The sequence below is a fragment of the Ambystoma mexicanum genome, chromosome 9 (genome assembly GCF_040938575.1).
Source record: "Ambystoma mexicanum isolate Mex_15411 chromosome 9, UKY_AmexF1_1, whole genome shotgun sequence".
NCBI classification, from domain to species: domain Eukaryota; kingdom Metazoa; phylum Chordata; class Amphibia; order Caudata; family Ambystomatidae; genus Ambystoma; species Ambystoma mexicanum.
Window position 1 is genome coordinate 592,052,993 of NC_090931.1, and position 20,329 is coordinate 592,073,321.

At 46.5% G+C, this 20,329-nt stretch overlaps 1 protein-coding gene across 4 annotated transcripts in view; it reads right to left on the reverse strand.

The window, feature by feature from the left end:
• Positions 1-20,329, reverse strand: part of PIGL (phosphatidylinositol glycan anchor biosynthesis class L) — a 760,299-nt gene that overhangs the window by 368,531 nt on the left and 371,439 nt on the right. The gene's annotated exons all lie outside the window — the stretch shown is intronic.

The window sequence follows — 20,329 nt, forward strand, 5'->3', positions numbered from 1 at the left end:
TGCACTGCAAAGCACCTTCTTCCCAAACCTCATCGTCCCAGCTGCTTTGGGCCACGAGAGAGAAGCGTGCGTCAGACTGCGAGAGTTGGGTCACCCTGCGTCACTGTGCGATGGTGGCGGTCGCTGAAGGTGGTTGCCCTGCGTGTCTTCAAGTGTCCTGAGACCAGCTGCATCTGTGTTTTCTTTGTCCTGCAACCGAGACGAGAGATACAGCTGCTGGTGTGAACCGGACCCGCATCTGCACCCGCAGCGTCTGTGCACTTTGAAGCCGAATCAAGGGTGGAAAATCGTACCTCTGGCAACCCTCTCCAGACCTGCCAAGTTTGGACCCAAACCAAGCTAAGGGTGGTGAGCACAAAGAATCCTTTGTGGTCCTTCCTTTTACTTGGGTAGCCTCCTTTTCATGAAGTGCTCTGAAAGTTGGGCATAGCTTTGTTCTTCACAGTAGATCCTCCCCTGACTCTTGGAACCCATTTTCACCCTTCAGAATCCTCTCCCTAATTTTGCCCGCTCCTTAGATATTGTACTTTGTGACTTTACGCAGGACTTAAAGAGGTGGAGGCAAATCTTGAAAAAGTGTTCACTTTACCCCATTTTTCTCAGGATCGAAGAATTGGCACATAGCCTGACGGCGTTGAATGAAGACATTGAAGGGATCAAGACATCGCTGAGCAAAGGCTTTACCCCAGACCAGTTGAAACAAATCTTGGATGATACCAACCAGAAACTGGAAAGCTACAAACAGGAATTAGAGGTGGAAAAAATCAGGAAGTTCAGCAGAGACACCCAGGATTATAAACTGGACATAATATACAGTTGCCAGCAATATTACGGCCAGCGTCCCAATAAACCATATCAAAGTCGGACCCGAAACCAGGGCCCTCGACAACAGAGAGTGCATCATCAGATGCATCCAGCACGGAGCTCGAGGTTATCCCCTGTACGAGTACTGAAATTACCTCTACACCGGAAGTGGTTGACCCTACAAATGCAAAATCAGATTTTTTTAGACTAAGGCCTATGCGAAGAGGAAAAAAGAAAAAAACCCCAGAGGAAAAAAAAGACGAAGACATCATAGTGGTTAATATTTCATTATACCCCTTATCTAAATTGAAACTACAGGTCTTAACGAAGGCTCTCTCCTTCATTACACGTAATAATAGCACACTGCTTCGAGAGGAGATGGATTTCTTCAGACTGATGAGGAGACTAAGGCTAACGTTTTTTTTCAACTCCCTGGATGACGATGCTATGGACAACGAACCACACAGGTTCCTCGAAATGAATCCAGAAAGTACATTCAATCTGCCAATACAGAACCATGTTCTAACAGTGTTCGAGAAGACTGTCCTACAGGACCTCAAAAGACTAGACTTTAAATCCAAGGCGCATGAAAACTTTACAATCAGGGAACGACAGACATTGAGGAATATACTGGATAACAAGGGGATTATCTTTAAACCACCTGACAAAGGCAGAGCCCTAGTGCTCATAGATAAGCAGGACTATCTGAACGAAATTGAACATCAGCTGAATGATGGAGAAACATACAAGGAAATATCATTCAATCCCACTGAGAGGGTGCGAGCACTTATCCAGGAAGTCTTAGATGAAGCTGAAGTGAGAGAAGTGAGATCTGAAAAGACTTGCCGCTTCTTGGAGAACAAACACCCGATCATGCCAGTTATGTACATACTGCCAAAAATCCATAAGAGGATGAATAAACCACCGGGGCGGCCCATCATCGCAGCCACTGAGAGTCTCCTTGAACCCTTGGTGCAGTACCTCGACAACATTTTACAAACCCTGACCAAGGACACTATTACCTATGTTAGAGATACAATGCACGTCCTGCGGAACTGCAGAAACTCAAAAATGTCCAATTTGTGAAAGGAAGAGACACACTATTCACAATGGATGTGACATCACTCTATACGCATATTGTACACAAGGCTGGGATTAAAGCTGTTGAGTAGTTTCTGTTGAGATCAGAGAATTGCCAGGGTGACCAACTATTTGTCATTACCATTCTGAAGTTAATACTTATGAACAACTTCTTTAAATTCCAAGAACATTTTCTTTTCAGACTTCAAGAACAAGCATGGGGGCCGCAATGGCACCATGCTATGCCAATACTTTCATGTATTATCTAGAGCATGAACACGTGTTGTCCTCACCTAGATGGGTGAGGCATCTCTCCATCGACGTGAGATACATTTTTTTTTTAAACAATTTTTATAATAAACAAAACACCAACCAAACACGCAGTACAAGCAACAATACAGTTCCGCAGTATTAACACTCAATATTAACCACTGCTCGCCTTATCCACCCTCCCCTTCAAGCCTATTGTTCTTCTCGCTCTGCGTCCGCACCGCGTGGTGGGGTCACCTTTCCTGTGTATTCTGTTAACTCTTGTGTTGTTCCGAACAGTTCTGCTATCATCAGTTTCCATGCCATCAGGGTTCCCACTTCTTCCTCTCCCCCTATATTACTTGCATCCTGCCATACCATGGTCTCTGCCTCCGCCCATTTCTGCAATTCCTTCCACCACATCTCCACCCGTGGCCTGTGACAAGCCTTCCACCCCATGGCAATTCTCCTTTTTGCGAGCACATATGCTAGATCCTTCAATTTGTTAACATGCTTAAGTTTCTGCGATCTGGTGAACACTCCCAGTAAACAAGCCCAGACTGAGTCTATGACAATAATAACCCCCTTTGCCGCCAGTTTCCCCGCTACCTCACTCCAGAAGCGCTCAATCACCAGGCAGGACCAGATCATATGTACCAGATCGATCGGCCTTTTCCTCATCGCATTTGGGGCATGCCTGTCTGCCAGCGTTCTCAAACCTCGATATCCTCAGTGGTGTCATGTATGCCCTATGCGCGACATATAGTTGTATCTGTTTTAATCTGGCATTTCTCGACACCTTTTTGTGGTATCCCAGGGCACGCTCCCACATCCCATCCTCCATCGGGGCTCCCACCTCCACTTCCCAGTCTGATCTTAATTGCGTTGGTTCCTTTCCAACCCTGGTCATCAGCATTTCATACAATCTAGATATCTTGTGCCCTCCTTCCGTTATATCATATATCGTATCTATGGTAGCATCAGGCTCTCCTACCAGTACTGTCTTAGGCCAAGTTTTTTTAATTTCCTGCACCATTTTCTAATATGTAATATATTGACCCACATGTAGCCCCACTTCCTCTTCTAACTCTTCAAGATTTATGATAGCCCCTTCCCGCAGACATCTCCCACAGTCACCAACCCCACCGACTCCCAGTGGCCCTTAATTGTCCTTAGCTGCTCGTGTCCCTTGGTCAATGCCACTAGCGGTATCTGCGGGGAGCATGTGGCTGGGTTTTCCATCATCTGGCATGCTCGGCGCCAGATCCTCCACCCGAGCATCATCAACATAGGATGCGCTTTCATTTCTGTTTTAGGCAACCAGATCATTTCTTTTAAATAGTATGGGGCACAATCTGTTTTAAACAACCTAGACTCAGGTGTCACTTCGTTCGTGAGCCATTTGGCAACATATTGCAGCTGACTAGCTACATAATAAACCTCATAGTTAGGTAGTTTTATTCCCCCTTTTTCATAGAAGTTCTGCAACTTCCATAGCGCCACCCTATTCCTAGTACCCTACCACAGGAAGTCTCTGCATAGGCCATTCAATCTAATAAAAAACTTCTTGGGGATTAGATACGGAATATTTCCAAAATAATGTAAGAGCATGGGCAAAACTACCATTTTGAGCATTGCACTTCGCCCCAGCATTGCTAGAGGGAGCTTTACCCAAAATGTCATGTTTTTTCCGATTTTTCTTATGGCTACCTCAGTATTATGCCTATGCTCTTCTTCTACTGTATGATACACATCTATCCCAAGGTACCGAAAAGTATCAACAGCCCAAGGAGCCTGCAGCACCGGCAATCGATCAGTAGTGAGCCCTTTGTAGTTACCCAATGGAAAATTAATAGATTTCTGTGCGTTCACCGCTACGCCAGACAGCCTCGCGTACCTGTCCATGACCTCCAAGACATACTGGAGATTCTCTTCTGGGTATCTCAGGTACAGCACCAGATCATCCGCATATAAGGAGATCAAATGTCGCTCCCCACCCACTTCAATACCTATCTTATCGTATTGTTGCCTAAGGTATATCGCCAAAGGCTCTAAAGCTAATATGTACAGCATAGGGGACCATGGGCAACCCTGTCTGGTGCCCCTGCCTAGTTGCCATCTTTCAGAAATCACTGCTCCTGTTTTGACCCTGGCCAACGGCTCGCTATATAACATCTTTGCCCACGTTATGTATCCAGGCCCCATACCATAACCTGCCAAGGCTGCCAGTAACCATGGCCACTTGACAGAATCAAAGGCCTTCACAGCGTTTAAGGACACTATCGCCATTTCGCCATCATTTCTACACCCCCATTCAACAGCCCGATGGAGTCGCCTATGGTTACGAGTTATGTTCCTGTTCGGGACATGCCCTGTCTGGTCTGGGTGTATTAGCTTGCCAATGACCCTACGCAGTCTGCTTGCCAGGACAGCTGTCAGTATCTTGCCGTCCTGATTCAGCATTGAGAGCGGCCTATAAGAACCACAGCTGTGTCCAGGCCTATTGGGTTTGGGAAGCGATATTATTATCGCTTCTCTAAGTGACTCTGGCAGCCGTCCCATCTCAAATGCTTCATTTAGCATGTCCAGCATCGGGGGGAGCACTGCTGCCTTATACACTTCATAAACTTCGCTTGGAAAGCCATCTGCCCCCGGGGTCTTGCTATTAGGTAGCTGCCTCACTACTTCTTCCAGCTCCTCCATGGTAATTGGTGCGTCCAGTTCCACTCTTTCTTCAATGCTTATTGGTGGTAGACCTATGTCATCTAGTGTCTCTCTTATTTCTCCACAACTGCTTCCCTCCACATCCCCGTATAGGTCCCTGTAATACTTAGCAAACTCCAAATTAACTTCCTCCTGAGTATCAGCTACACTGCCATCTTCTCTTGTAATTGTCCTGATGGTGGGCCTGGGGACCTCGCTTTTGTATAACCATGCCAAGAGCCTTCCCGTTTTATCACCTCCCGCATGCTGTCTTTCAACATATTTCTTATAATTAAGGTTAGACAGTCTATCCCACAGCTCCGCACATGTCTGTTGCCATTTGAGTATCAACTCCACATCTATCCCCGTATCATCTCTTCCCTTCAGCGCCTCTTCCAATTCCCTTTCTGCATTATTTAGCTCAGCCAGGATTCCCCCTTGCAGGCCTTTAGATTTTACTATGGCTATGCCCCTCAGCACCACCTTAAAAGCTTCCCATAGCGTGCTCGCTGAGTCCACATTGCCCGTATTCACCTCAAAGTAATTTATAATCTCCTCCCTTATATCTTCTCTAAAAAGGGGGTCTTTGAGTGCCTCCGCCCGGAGGCGCCACGTCGGTATGCTCGCTCTTGGGGGGAGGTATTGCCAGCTAACTACCAGGGGCGAGTGGTCCGACAGGACCCGCGCCTTATATTCTGCTTGCACTACCTCTGCCACAGTTTCAGACGTGACAAAGACGTAGTCTAGCCTCGTGTGCAGCTGCTGTGGGGCAGAATAATGCGAGTACTGCCTTTCGAAAGGGATGTTTTACTCTCCATACGTCCACCAGGCCGAAGTCGTCTAGCAGTGTCTGTAACGCTTTTGCTGCTGGAGCAGGTCTATCAAACCTCTGGTCTGATCTATCTATCATAGGGCTTAATACACAGTTGAAATCGCCTCCCCAAATTACCGCGCTTCCCATACACATACTAAGATTAGTACTCAGGGCTCTGAAATATGTCGCTGTGTTCTGATTGGGGGCATAAGTGTTCACAATGCATAAATCCTTGTTCTCCACCAGTCCCCCCAACGTAACCATCCTCCCGTCTGCTTCCGCAGTTTCTTGCAACTTGTAAAATGGGACATGCGGTGCCACCCAGGTAAGCACACCTCTGGCATATGCAGAGTATGTCGAGCCCACTACGATCCCTTTCCACTTCTTCACAACTGTTTCCAGCTTTTCCCGCGTCAAGTGAGTCTCCTGTAACAGTGCAATATCTATCTTTTGTCTACGCAAGTATAACATCACTTTGTTCCTTTTTAAATAACTATTGAGGCCTCTGACATTCCACGTAATTATTTTAAGGTCCCCCATGGCATGCTAGTATACCCGTTCCCGCCGCCAGTGCAGGCCAGATCCTCTTTCCATTTCTGACTATATAGGCTTGTTCCCCAATACCAACTAAAACACCCCTTAACCAAAAACACCCCAAACTTCCCGCTCCCCCCCCACCCTCCACCCATCACTTACTCAACACCAACTTTTGCCCAGCTCCATCCCTGGATCTCAGGCTCCCCCGCATCTAGCTCTTTCTGGCTCACGCCTGTACTCGAAGCAACGCATGGCGAGGTCGCCCTAGTGGCGCACCTACTACTACTACAAAAATAAATCGGGGGGTAGGGTGCTGTCGCCCTGCCGCTCTTACTGAGCTTAAAGTTGACTACACATTGCTACACAGTTTACGTATGTATTCGCGCTACTATATTCAAGTCCTTCAAATACGTTGCATTGGCGGCAACTTATCAAAAAATCAGTATCATTTTGCCGCACCCATTAATCAACGTTTTTAACTAATCACCCCTAGAGTGCCCATCTTACACCATGACAATACACCATGACAATGTGTATACAATGTCTCAGTCACTTATCCTGTTCCTCTCGGGCCTCCTCCGTATCTCCATCCGGGCAACTCTGCAAATCCAGCCATGTCGATGCGTCCTCCGGAGTGTCAAAAAAGAACATTTTACTCTAGTGCACCACCTTCAGTTTAGCTGGGTACAGAAGCATATATTTTATCCCAGCCGCCCGTAGTCTCCTTTTGATAGCCACGTAGCTGTACCATTGTCTCTGAACCAGCATTGTGTAATCCGGATACGCCGTGATGGTGCTTGAAGCTCTTTCGAGTGTCCCACCTTTTCGGAAGTACTCCAGTATCTTCTCGCAGTCTTTATAGTTCATTATTTTGGCGATTATAGCACGGGGAGGGCCCCTGGTCACGGTTTCCTCATGAGGGCTCTGTGTGCACGTTCCACTGCGAATCCTTGCAAGAGTTTTTCGGCTCCAATTCCCTGTAAAAGTAAGTTCTCAACATAGTCCGTCAGGTCCCGCCCCCCTCTCCCTCTGGCAGGCCCACCACGCGAATATTATTCCTTCTCGCTCTCCCTTCCGCTTCCTCCGCGCGTGACTCTAAATTGGCTACCTGTTGTTTGAGCACGTGGATTCCCCGGTATCCGCGTTGGTCTTCACCGCACTTTCCAAATTGCTTGTCCGTTCTGCCAGACCCCTGACATCTTGTCTCAGTAGGGTGACCTCTATGCCTACCGCGTCTATCTTAGCCTCCAAGGAATAGCGTAGGTCTGACATTGCTATCCCCCATGAGTCTTTTAGTTCCATGATAGCAGCTAATATGTGATGGTTTTCCGTTGCCGCCGCACTCTCCGTTGGTGTCAGAGTTTATGGGCGTCGTGGCAGCGGGAGACTTGTGTTTTAGCAAAAGTGTCCATTGTGGCCTGCTTAGTCTTGCTTTTACTTGCGACCCCTCGCGCCGCCATTCTGAGGCCTGTGTCTTGCGCCCAAGGTTGGCGGAACCCCGGTGTGACAGTCCTGCTTCCCTGTATCGATTTTGCGCCACTGCGTCTTCCTAGCCGTGGGATGATTACCGTAGAGTAGCCCTTATTAAGAGTGGGTTGTGCCCTCCCACTTATTAAGTGTCTTACAGTGTCTCAGAGGCCACTTTTTCCATTTGTGTGGCCACCTTACGGACAGGCTCTGGGTGATCTGCGCATCATTGATTATGCCTTTTGCCACTGAAGCATGTCTTCCCTGTCGTGCTTCCACGTGGTAAAGTCCTCCTATCGCCCCCTGGCCTCTCAGAGGGCAACTACCCCTTGTAACACTCCATTATATCACCAGCCCCTTCCAGATGCCAAGGTGTCTTACCTCCTCACAGAGACTCAGCACCTAGCTATCATTTCGTGGAAGCTGTGTGCTAGTCATGCTGGTTACGGTCTCAAGTCACTGTGCCCCAGGGTGTATATTGTTTCCTTTCCCTATGGGTAATCAGCCTATTATTTTGTCCTACTCGCTTCCTGCGTGTATTATTTGCCCTCTATTCGTGTGGGCTAAGCCTCCCCTCCTCAGTAGTGCACGGAGGGGTGCGACAAAGTTACCTCCACTTCTGTTCCAGTCAGCCGTGTCCCGGTTGGGAGCAGTGGGGTCACATAGATTTAGGCAGGAATTAAATGCCTCTTGTGTTCAGTGTCCCCCCTGCCAGCCGCTGCACGCCTGCAGCAGAGACACTCGCAGCAGTCCTCGCCGGGCGCTCTGAAACCTCACGGAGCCTCGGATGGCTCCCGCTGCTACAAATGTAGCCGCCTGAGCAACTTCTGTTCAAGCGGATGCCCGCCGCCGCCGCTGGCAGCCCCCCCGCTCAGCAATCACTGCATGCAAAACTTCGTTTCAAGCGGATGCCCGCTGCCACCACTCACAGACCCTCCACTCCGCGATCACTGCATGCAAAACTTAATTTCAAGCGGATGCCTGCCGCCGCCGCTCACAGCTCCTCCACTCAGCTATTGCTGCATACACTGTATTAATATTCTTCAGGGCTGCCGGCTCTGCAATGCGAGCGCGTCTTCACTCGCAGCCAGCAGCGCTCTGCACAAACCCTGACTCAAGTCCTCACCGGCCAACTCTCGGGTCATAAAATTCGAGTCCTTTGTTCGCCGCCATGTTGTGCCGCCATCTTCCGGACAGGTTGCAGCAAACGATGTTATTTAAGCTGCAATTAGGCTTCCTCTCATCTTTATGGTATCCCAGTATTGCGGAGAATATGCTCAAACGCATTCGCCTCCATTCCTAGGCGCCATTAGTTATTTGAAGCGTGTGTTTTCACGGATCGATCACGGATCCATAGGAGCAGCTCCAGAAGACGCGTCATACAGCATGGCTATCGGGCCACGCCCCACCTGATGTGAGATACATTGATATTTTGGCATCTGGACGGGCCCTCAGGAAGTCCTTCAGGACTTTTTTGTAATAATGAACGAGATACATCCGAGAATCAAATTCACCACTGAGACAAGTGACATGATGATATATTTCCTTGACGTGGAGATATACACAAAGGACCAGTCCTTAGAAACACGGATTTATACTAAACAAACTGACCGGAATAGCCTTTTATTGGCGACAAGTTTTCACCCACAAAGAATAATCAATAGCGTTACCCTAAGTCAATTCTTGCGCTATCGCAGAAACATCTCTGAGGACTCGGAGTATGAACGTCAGTCTCTCTCGCTGCGGACCAAGTTCACGGCAAGGGGTTATAACCCAACACTCATCTCTGACGTTGCTGAGAAAGTCAGCCGGATTGATCGAGAGACACTTCTCAATCCAAAAACCACCGAAGATGATGGAATCTTTGGTCTATGTTACTACGCACACAACACAGAGCAGGAGGATTAAGAAGATAATACAAAAGAATTGGCCAATGCTGGCAATGGATCCCCAACTCCAACAGCTGTTTCATAAACCTCCTATATTCCTATACAGGAACAGTAGATCTCTGCCCAACAGTTTGGTAAAGGCGGAAGTTCGCCAGCCACCAACCAAAAGTGGATTTAAAGGGACAATCCCATGCCACAACTGTCAAAATTGTGGGAATACTGTTCTAGTAAACAGTATTTTGCATCCACACTCGGGAAAACCCATTCTTCTAAAACATTAATGTACTTGTGATTCAAATAACGTGATCTATGCACTCAAGTGCCCATGTGGATATTATTACGTGGGTATGACCACAAGAAAGGTCAAGACAAGATGGACAGAAAACAAGTCAAATATTAGGACCAAAAATCCCAAGTCTCTGGTATCCATGTACTTCCTGGAAGCCCGACATACGATTGCTCAGCTCAAGTGCGTTATCCTTGAACAGTCGACAATGGGGAGCAGGGGAGGGGATATTCAAAACAAACTGTTGCAGAGAGAAATTTTGTGGGTTGACCTTTTGGACTCACTGAGCCCTAGGGGGATGAACAATGAGTTTGACCTAATGTGTTTTGTATGAAGGAATTTAGACATCTGTTCAGTCGGCTGTGAACTTACAAGAAAATTGAGCATGTCGACTGCGGCTTGCAGAGATGTGATCATGCTAGTATGCATACACATGTTAAGTTAGAGCATGTAAGACTGGGGCATTATTTACATGTGAAACTGTTGGTCTAAGATGCATTTTCACCATTTTATGTTTAGTATCATTCTATTGGTAATAAGATTTTTTCATGCTTTCTGGGAACCAACTCATGCTGGGTGCTCTATGTTACTTGTTCCAATATTATGGCATTGTAGGTCAATAGCAGGTCACTTTGTGTGTCCATCATTGTATGCTCTGCACCGCTTCATGAGGTATGAGAATTTTTGAAGCAACCAGTCAAATAATCTGTGTCACCAATGCTGCCCTTAATATACTTGAGCAGTTGGTCCTGGCCCCTAAGGTGTTTACATTCAATCTAGTTAATGCTGACTGTCCACTCTCCTTACACCGATCGGCTTACTATCGGTCTAGTCTACTGACTTCCGCATTGTTGTCAGCTAATGAAGTATACATACTGACTGTATCCTGTAAAGAGAGCGGTCCTCTGAGTACGTCCAAAGGCAGAAGGTCCGGTTGATACGTTCGGAGTAGAGCTCCCTCTAGTGACTGTTTTTTGAGACACCATTGCGGAGTGTCCTTAGCGTGGGGGCAACCTGTAGATAAATATCTCTATTTTGTCTGCGGCTGTGCCCCTACACCCACTCCATTATCTGAGAGGCGGTTCATCCCCCTAATCACCTGAGATGTTTTCACTACGATCCATGTAGAATCCCTTGTCCCCAATGGGACACTAATCCACAGCTCGCCTTACACAAGATAGCAAGACCCCAGTATGCTGTACTTGCAGTGGAATGGTCCGCCGAAGTCGGAGGGAGGCTTTCCTCCCACTTCTGCATGCATATTTTACATTAGTAGCTTGGCATTTTCTGATCGATTATAACAGACGGCATATTCTGCCATACCTACGAGTTACGGCATCCATGGCAATGATTTTGCCCACACCAAGATGGCCAACGGGAGTCATGGCCCGCTGTGTGCATACGCGCGGGTACCATGATGACCATCTTAACATTGCAGCTCCAGTGCCAGCCGTGAATAGGCGGCTGGCGGGTCCGTGGTCCGCGCGAGTCAGGTAAGCCCTATCCTGACCGTGATCTTCACACGATCTCGGTCTTTCTACACGTACGATAAGCAATTCTGCAACTGAGACTGTTCACATGAGTGGGCTGTTGTCCTATTTCCCCCCCACTGTACTTTCGATCGAGTGTCTCCTTGATTTTGGGACTTTGCATGCAATGACTTTTCACGTTGCTCCCGGACAACACATTAGGAGGCTGTTTCTCAGCTTCCCACAACTGCACGTCAGGTCTATTACCTCCATGGTAGCTTACAAGAGGATAACATGCACTCTAGAGCGCTATATGTTGCCCTGGTGCAGCGGAGACATACAGCCAAAGTGGGATGGGGACCAAATGTGCATACTTTGATGTGCACTTTCTCCCTGCCAGCATAGCACAATGGGGTAATCACACTATTCACTATTATGTGCATGCTGATATAGATTATGAGAGATCTAACACCTGTACTCACCATGCTATCGTTTCATTGTTTCGTGTCAGATTTATTTATGTTCCTCGACCCCTTGGGACTTCCCAGTCTCAACTGCTAGTTGCAAATTCACTTTTTTTCACTGTTACAGATACGACTTGTTTGACTCTGCCACCGCCAACTCCTACTATCTACTGACTGCACCCAAGTGATTGGGTGAGTAGTCTTTAATTGCTTCGGGTCTGTCGCCAGCAAAACAGCCGCCTTTATTTCGTGCAAATATGGTATTTTGGGGCATAACACTCGTACCGCATCTTTGATATTTTAGGTAAACTGTTTGACAATTTTGACAAGAATGTGAAGGTTAGTGTACTCTTATTCTGACTCCTCAATATGCTAGTTTGTTCTAGCATTGACTTACATTAGTATCCCATACTTAAAACACATCCTTTGTAACCCCATAGGGCCTCACATATGAGGAAGATTGAAAAAGGAACATATAGCTCCCACCCTGAAGATGGATCTTGAATCCGAAACGCGTTGGTCATTGAGACACCCTAAAGGAGCTATTTTGGAGTTTCTGTGATTTTGTTATGACTCTTGTTTACGTCCAAGTGTGAAGATTGTAAACACTGGACTGTGTCTAAATTGCACAGACACCCGGCCTCTGCCAATGGCTACAAAACATTTATGCTAACATAAATAATGGTTTATGTATTGAACGGTGCTAATAAATGTGCTCTTTCTATGTTCAAACTATCTAAAGTAATTTTCTTTTGATGTTAACGGTGATTATAAATGTTTGTTTGGTCTTTACCTTTGAACGTTTTCTAATAAGAATACATATTAATACTGCTTACTGACCCACACCAACTTGTGTTGTTTACATATTGATACTTTTGAACAAACACAGGGACCGTTGTCCCCCTAGGAGTGAATATTTGGGCTACTGTGCAGTGGTACGTGGTTTTGTTTTTTTTGCAGAATTGTCCCCGGGCCATCCAGCGCACTGTCCAGCTCAAACCTTGGCACCCGTGCAGGAGCCTTGTCCTATCGAGAGCGCTGTCCTATCGACTTTTGCCTCAAACTTTTGGGGAATCCTAGCTTGCATTGCAAAGCACCTTCTTGCCAAACCTCATCATCCCAGCTGCTTTGGGCCACGAGAGAGAAGCGTGCGTCAGACTGCAAGAGTTGGGTGACCCTGCGTCACTGTACGAGGGTGGTGGTCGCTGAAGGTGGTTTTCCTGCATGTCTTTAAGTGCCCAGAGACCAGCTGCATCTGTGTTTTCTTTGTCCTGCAATCGAGACGAGAGATACAGCTGCTGGTGTGAACCAGACCCGCATCTGCACCCGCAGCGTCTGTGTACTTTGAAGCCGAATCAAGGGTGGAAAATCGTACCTCTGACAACCCTCTCCAGGCCTGCAAAGATTGGACCCAAACCAAGCTAAGTGCGGTGAGCACAGAGAATCCTTTGGGGTTCTTCCTTTTACTTGGGTAGCCTCCTTTTCCTGAAATGCTCCGGAAATTGGACATAGCTTTGTTATTCACAGCAGATCCTCCCCTGGCTCTTGGAACGCATCTTCACCTATCAGAATCCTCTCCCTAACTTTGCCAGCTCCTTAGATATTGTACTTTGTGTGACTTTACGCACAACCACGCGTTTTTACGAGCGCATTGAACATTTAGCACAAGGCCCCATACATCGTAGGGCTTGACTTCTACAGTTAGAGTTATCCAGCTCTGAAGATTGTCAATGTTATAAAGTTTGCCTGACCTTTTCCCTTACAGGTTTTGGCGGTATTCCGCACTTTACAGCATTGACCAAAGTGACTGTATATATTTTACAAAATGTGTTGTTTGAATGGTGATTCTACTGTGAATTGAATCCGTCACTTGTTTATACTTGGGCCTAATACATTGTATATTTTTTCATAATACTGTCTAAGGGTAATTCTTGGTGTCTTGCTGTGTATGCGCATCAAAGACCACAGATCACCCCCACTCCTCCTGTGACTTAGCCTTGACTGCTCTCCAAGTTACTGTGAATTGGACCGGCTATCTTCCCAGAAGTGTTCCCTGTTTCACTAACAAGGATGGCCTCCTAAACTTCTGTTCACCAGAGCAGAGTTTAGAAATCTATTCTAACAAACACCCACCCCTTCCTTCCAGAAGCAGAATTACAACCGGTCACAGTATAGAAACATAAAATATATATTTTAGGCTACAACAGGTAGTTGTCAATGACTTGGTCCTCCATATGCAAATTGCCAGCCCCTAAATCCACACAAATGAGTAAGTGAGAGGGACAGTGCACTGCGGAAAGCCGATATGAAAAGGTAGCAGCCTCAGCAATAGAAGCCTCTGCCCAAACGGAGGGTGGGGAAGAAAGTGCATTTGGTGGCCCTCCACATTGCAAATGCTGACTCCAATCCCGGTCACTGCCATCTCTCCATTGGTATTACAGAGTCAGCTTTGTTTGAGGGAAAAATACCCAGAATGATGTCAGTCGTTTTCTGGTCTCTTTCCAATTTATTTTATTTTGCGTTTCTTATAAAGTGTGCTGCGCATCCTGGCTGTTGCTTCGTTGCACTTTCTACAATCTCTCATAATGCGTCTACAACATGGGTGCAGAAATTTGATTTTCGCTATGGGGTGACATTTATTTGTGCACATACTGTATTCTTAGCCCTAATGATATAAAAGTATGACGATCTGCAATTATGACGAAATGAGTACTGCTGTGCAGGATTACAAGGGTGAGTACTGGCTAAGGCGCCTAACTCAAACCCACCCTACTAAAAAACCAGCAGTGCTCCCAATCAAATTTGAAACCGGCACAGCCCAACAGGTAATCCTTTTTCGGTTATGTTGGTTGAGCGCAGGCTGTACACAGAGGGGATTCACCCTGGCTGAAGAGAGGGAAGTAGGCAAATGATCTAAGCAGCTAATGTCAATGTTTATAAAGCGGTCTTAGAAAAGAGGCTTAAAAGTCAGTAGGTTCCTTTAAGGTGGACCAGTGGGGCAGGCCGTCTTCAAATACCTTATGTTCTTATCTTCGTGGTTCAACAGCACGGATACAGGCTTTATGCTGCCAAACCGTAAGTCTGAGCCCTTTCGGTATCAGTCTGAGGTCAAGTTGCAGATCGGTGATGCTGGGTTTCAACAATGCAGTGCTCTTCGGCAGCAGCAATGGCTTGTGGGTTGAAGGCGCTGGGGGAAGAAAGCGATGTCGGACATCTGTACCGTTGGAAGAGTCTGTAGCCTCAGGTGCGTAGAAGCAGAGCCTGACCTTTGGCAGCATGTTGCCTTAGCTGGTTCAATGCAGCATTGAGATACTGCAGCAGCAACAGCTTGTAGCTTGAGGAAACTGGTAAACAGGCACCATTGAAGAGTTGTGGATGCTAGAAAATTCATGGGTCTTAGATGGAGAAATTGCAGAAGTTCTGCGACAGGAGTGAGGCGTCTGGTGTCGAGGTCGGAGATGAAAATGGCAAGTCTCACGCAGCAGCTTGGATGGTATTGAAGGTGCCCATACCGATGTACAGGCAGTTAACTGATGCAGGGAGAGCCAGGGTTCACTTCCTTAGTTCTGAGGTTGCTCGGAGTCCCATTCCAGGGGCCAGGCAACTCTTTTTGTGCCCTTCCCAACCAGGAAGGTTTGTAGAGGGCACTTGCAAGGGTTCCGTCACCACCCTTGACCGGGTCCTGGGTACCAATGCCTTGGTGGCAGAGTCTGCCTTCTCCACACAGAAGTATCACGCAAAATGCACACTTGAGGTGGAAAGTGAGAAGAACTTTCCTCTACCTTGGACCCTTCTGTCTTCACCTCTATGGCAGAGGCTTTTGAAATAGGCTGAATTCCCAAGAGAGTTCCAAGTGACTAATTCTTGTATTGAATTCCAAAGATGTATCAACGAAGGGGAGGATTTCCCCTTTTATATAGGCAAAATGCTACAGCGGATTAGTCCAGGCCAAGCCTGTTGTTAAAAGTCCAATCCTGGCTGCTGAACAAGCGCCCTTTGCCTGCTGATGTCATACCCAGAGTGCCTTTTCTGCAGGAAGTGGGGAGGGGACAGGAAGTTTAAGGGAGCTCTCACCAACTCCAAGATGGTGGAACATCACTCTTGACTCTCCACTCTGGGATACTCTAATTCTACGCCTACCCCCTTCCTCTGTCTCCCTACTTCAAAGGACTCCAGTAATCAGCAGCCACGTGTGACAAGGCCACTGCCATGGCAGTACTGGCTTTGAAGCAATGGGTCCCTTGGGAGCTCCGAGAGAGTGTTCCATGCCCTAAACAAAGTGTCAACCTTCCTCGCGGATCAAAAGATAAGCTTTCTTGGCTGGGTCCCACATGGTTGTTTTGGGTAAACCCAGGCCAGACAGCTAATAGACACCAACTGTGTCATGAACGAGTCACCTCACCAAGCTGACACTAATAAGACATACAAATGTGTGTGGCTTTATAAATGTGCGATTCATGTAGCCACATTTACATATTAACGTGCTACCAGGCTGCTTCGGTACATTATTAGTTACAGCCATCTCGGTCTGTTGGAATTTTGTGTTCCAACCGCTGTTCAGGAATGTACATCTGACCTTGAAACCTGCCCTGCTGCCGTTGCCAGGTATTGGAGATGTCAATAGACTGTCCCGGCTAGGTACAAGGTTGCATTATGCTCTTTTGCATGCGTCACAGATGGCTTCAAAAAACCACAAAGAGAGCATGATGACTATAATTTACTGAGTGAGATCAGAAGCGTATGCCCTCATGCCCCGTAAAGCTAATCAGTGATGGTAAATCACAAAAACTCATTCCTTCCTTATGTCCATATAGTATTTAATTGGGCTTACAAAAATGTCATAAAACACGTGTTTTGACCTTCACAGTCTTCCTCAAAGCTTGGACAATGGTGACAGTAAACTATTCGAGAAAACGCTCGAATAAACATTGTACTCAGAAACAGAATTGTGATACAGTACAGGCAATAACATGATTAAATCAACTATAAACCAGTGACAATTCATAAATGAAGGAGATCAACAAACATGAAGAAACAAGAAAAAATCATATTGGACCAAAAGGTTTTGAAATAAGCAACGCCAATTGTATCAACCTGAAATTCCAGAAGTAAAGAAATATGGGAAAAAAACTCAGAAAAAGAAAAAATGCGATTAGTGAGATTCCACTAGATTTCTAAGGTCACTCTAAGGTAGTTAAATATACCGTATTTACATACCTATGTTTTGTGTACGGTCCTAAATCATGTGAGCCTTCTGTACTTCCTACTGAGTGGCGTTCATATACAGGCCTGACAAAATGGGCGGGTACGTTAAGGATATACGGGGCCCAGGCTGGGAAATGAGGTGCTTAATTTAAATTGGCTAATTAGGGTGCTTGGGGGTTCTCACCAATTCTAGGGTATTGGTCATGTTGAGCCCTTCTCTTGGCTGAGTGCCGTATTTTATCACCAATAAGTTCTCGTTAGTTCTATGAGAAAAGAAAAAGGAATATGATTCCAATATGTGTGTCAATATAGCAGGTGAACGGATCCCTCCCGCTTGATTCTATACATGGTGCTGCATACTGGCACAATTGAGGGTCAATAGTAGCATATCATTAAGCAAGTTCTTCCCGAAGGAAATATAGTTCTAAATACAGAGACACTCCCCATAGTGGAGGCCTCCAAGCTCAGCTGCAAAGCACGGGCTTCTCGAAACTCCGGGCAGGTCTGGACCACCACACATGCGCAACGTACATTATGCTCATGTTACCCAAAGGTGGGGTTGAGGGAGTTGGAAGGGCCTCAGTCTCTGTCCCCCCCTGCATGTGTCAACTTGAATGAATATGGTCCCACTCTCAATCATCTTATACCTTGGCATATCGATGTTGGCCTGAGTTGTTTTTGTCTCATTTTAAAACTACAGGTACCAGCATGCCCAACCACCCCCAAAGACTGCAACGACCTGAAGGGAGAAAATGACGGGCCCAACAAAGTCTCAGAAGTGCCGCACACCTAACTGAATCGTCTATACTCAGCGCAGCATCTGAAGATGGTAGAGCATAGTGGGCACCAAACTACTCAGAGGCCAAACCCAGATTTTATATGTCAAGCGGGCAAAGGGGCTGAAGCCTAATGAGGCTCATATAGACTTGCAGTGTGAAAACCCATCCCAGTGTGAAAACCCATCCCAGTGGTAAAGAGCAGACTTAGATTGGCCCTTAGGGTCAGATGAATTAACGGACCGATGTAGGGTCCGGGGGAAGGATAGAAACAGGAAGAGAGGTATAAAGGACAGGTCAAGGAAATAGATAGTGAAAGGTGTTCAGGTAGGGCAGGAGGAGAGGAGGAAGCTGGAGGCTGGATAGTGGAGTTGAGCATTGAGCAGGAAGTGGCAGAGGGGACCTAGCCTAGCAGTTCCACCATTGGTGGCAGTACCCGACTGATTTGCATATGGCTGGACCCCTTTTGCAATGGTGCAGATGGGCTAAAAAACGGTGGTGTGGAAGGTTGCCCAGAGCAATGCCAATGGTTCAGATTCATTCAAAACCTTCCATCCATCCTTTTTGTGGTTATGGTTTATCTCACTATGTGAGAGAGGGTATGCCCAGACGTGGGTCCCTTGCTTGCTGCACCATAGGGAAGCAAGCTGCACCTCACTGAGGAGGCCCAACAAGGCCGAAACATGTCTAGGGTTGCTTGTGTTTCCGTGCGGATGGGTCCTGGCCTAGCAGTTCGGGCTGAACTGCTACCATTGGTGGCAGTGCCTGACTGATTTGCATACAGCTGGACCCCTTTTGCAATGGTGCACAAGGGCTAAAAAAAGTTCAGATTAATTCTAAACCCCACCCATCACTTTTGCGGTTATGGCAGAGACTGTTACAGGTTTGGTGGTGTGAGGGAGAGGGTTACAAGAGTGTGAGCAGTAAATTGTAAAATGATGTTCACAATTGAAGATTGTGGGAGCCATCTACAATGAGTCCCCCTCCCTGAAACCGCCCCGCCCCCGAAGGGCTTTTGTCCCTGGCCCGACTGCTAAATCCACTTCTGCTGGTAAGGTATTCTTATATATAGCATAGCATATATTGTTCAACTCCTACCATTTTCCTCTTGCAAACTAGAACTTAGACAGAACAATATTCCTCTTAGTCGTTGCGAATTGCTATTAACAATATGCTGTGAAGTGGTTTAACAAAATTAAAAACGACCGAAAATGTTAATATCAATAGAAAAACAAATAATCATTGGTTTCTATGACAGAATGTACTGCATGAAAACGCTACAAAGTGTAATAGTTTTAAAGTAATCCATGTTTTGGCGCAGATAAGTCGACTTGCCTCTTAATTTCCTATATATTATGGAAATATACATAGCACCCTCTGCCCAGTCTACTAATTAATTCGAAAAGCTTTTAGGGTGGCACTGTAATAATTGTTTTAGAAACGGTGGGGACGTTTTCTCTCTTTTTAGAATTAAAAGGGCGGATATAAAACATTAAACTAATACACTGTTTTGTTTCGAAGGGATGATAAAAATAGCATATTATCAAATACATATCAATTTTGAAATGGCCCAAATTCGTATGCACTCCATCCTTTGATATCATGCGGGAGCGGTCTCCGTCGCTAGCCATAAATCAAGTTACACAATGCAGTATTTACAGGGTTAACTTTGACAAAGCAACTTTCCAAGTAAGACGGATAAGGTCTCTGGGGTCAAGGTCAGACTCCGGTGACAAAGGTCTCCGTTCAAATCATCTCTCCGCCCTCTCCCCCGACCCCCAATGATGCGGATCGCGAAGGGGGGCGAGGGTTATGGGCCCTTCGATTCTACGCGCCACCCCTCCTCCCCCAACCCTGGCTAAGGCTGCTGCCAAAGCCCAGATGGATTCGGGCCATAAATCATGGCGGCAAAAGGGCACTGGGGCACATCCTGGACAGGGGGAGGTGTACGGATCAAGCACAATAGAGAGGCACAAAGCTTCTCAACATAAACCATTTCATTTGAACTTCTTTAACCCCATTCCAGTTTCGAAAAGTACCTCCCCTGTAAACCTCACCAGGAAATCGAGACCCCAACATAGACAACCCCTTCAATTGGGCAGGGCATGACACCAGAAGCTTGAAAATCATTATTTTCTCAGATGTTTTGTTTCTCAATGTTTCACAACTACCTTGGTTGCAGGCGGCTTTAGTTCCCTGATAAACACCTTTGAAAGCACAGTGTGTTACACTTAACTGAAGAAGGTGCTATGAAATCTTGACAAGCCTATTGTCACAGATGGCACAAGAATCACTGGGATGGTTCAAGGTTTTTTTTACTTTAATCTTTGTGGGCCCTAATGCTATCTTGCACCCACTTGCCACACAAACAAGCACACTCATACTGCAGAAACTTGGTAATTCGGTACCCAGTCAATTTACCTAAAACATTGCAGAGTGGTACATTTCACCGTGGATATAACACCGAAAACTTTAAAGAAATATATAAAGGGTAGTGGGGTAAGGGGTTAAAATGGGTCGGGTTGGGGTGGCGGGTGAAAGATCAGGGAGTTTGGGGCCCACCAAATTGTTTTGACCGTGATGAAA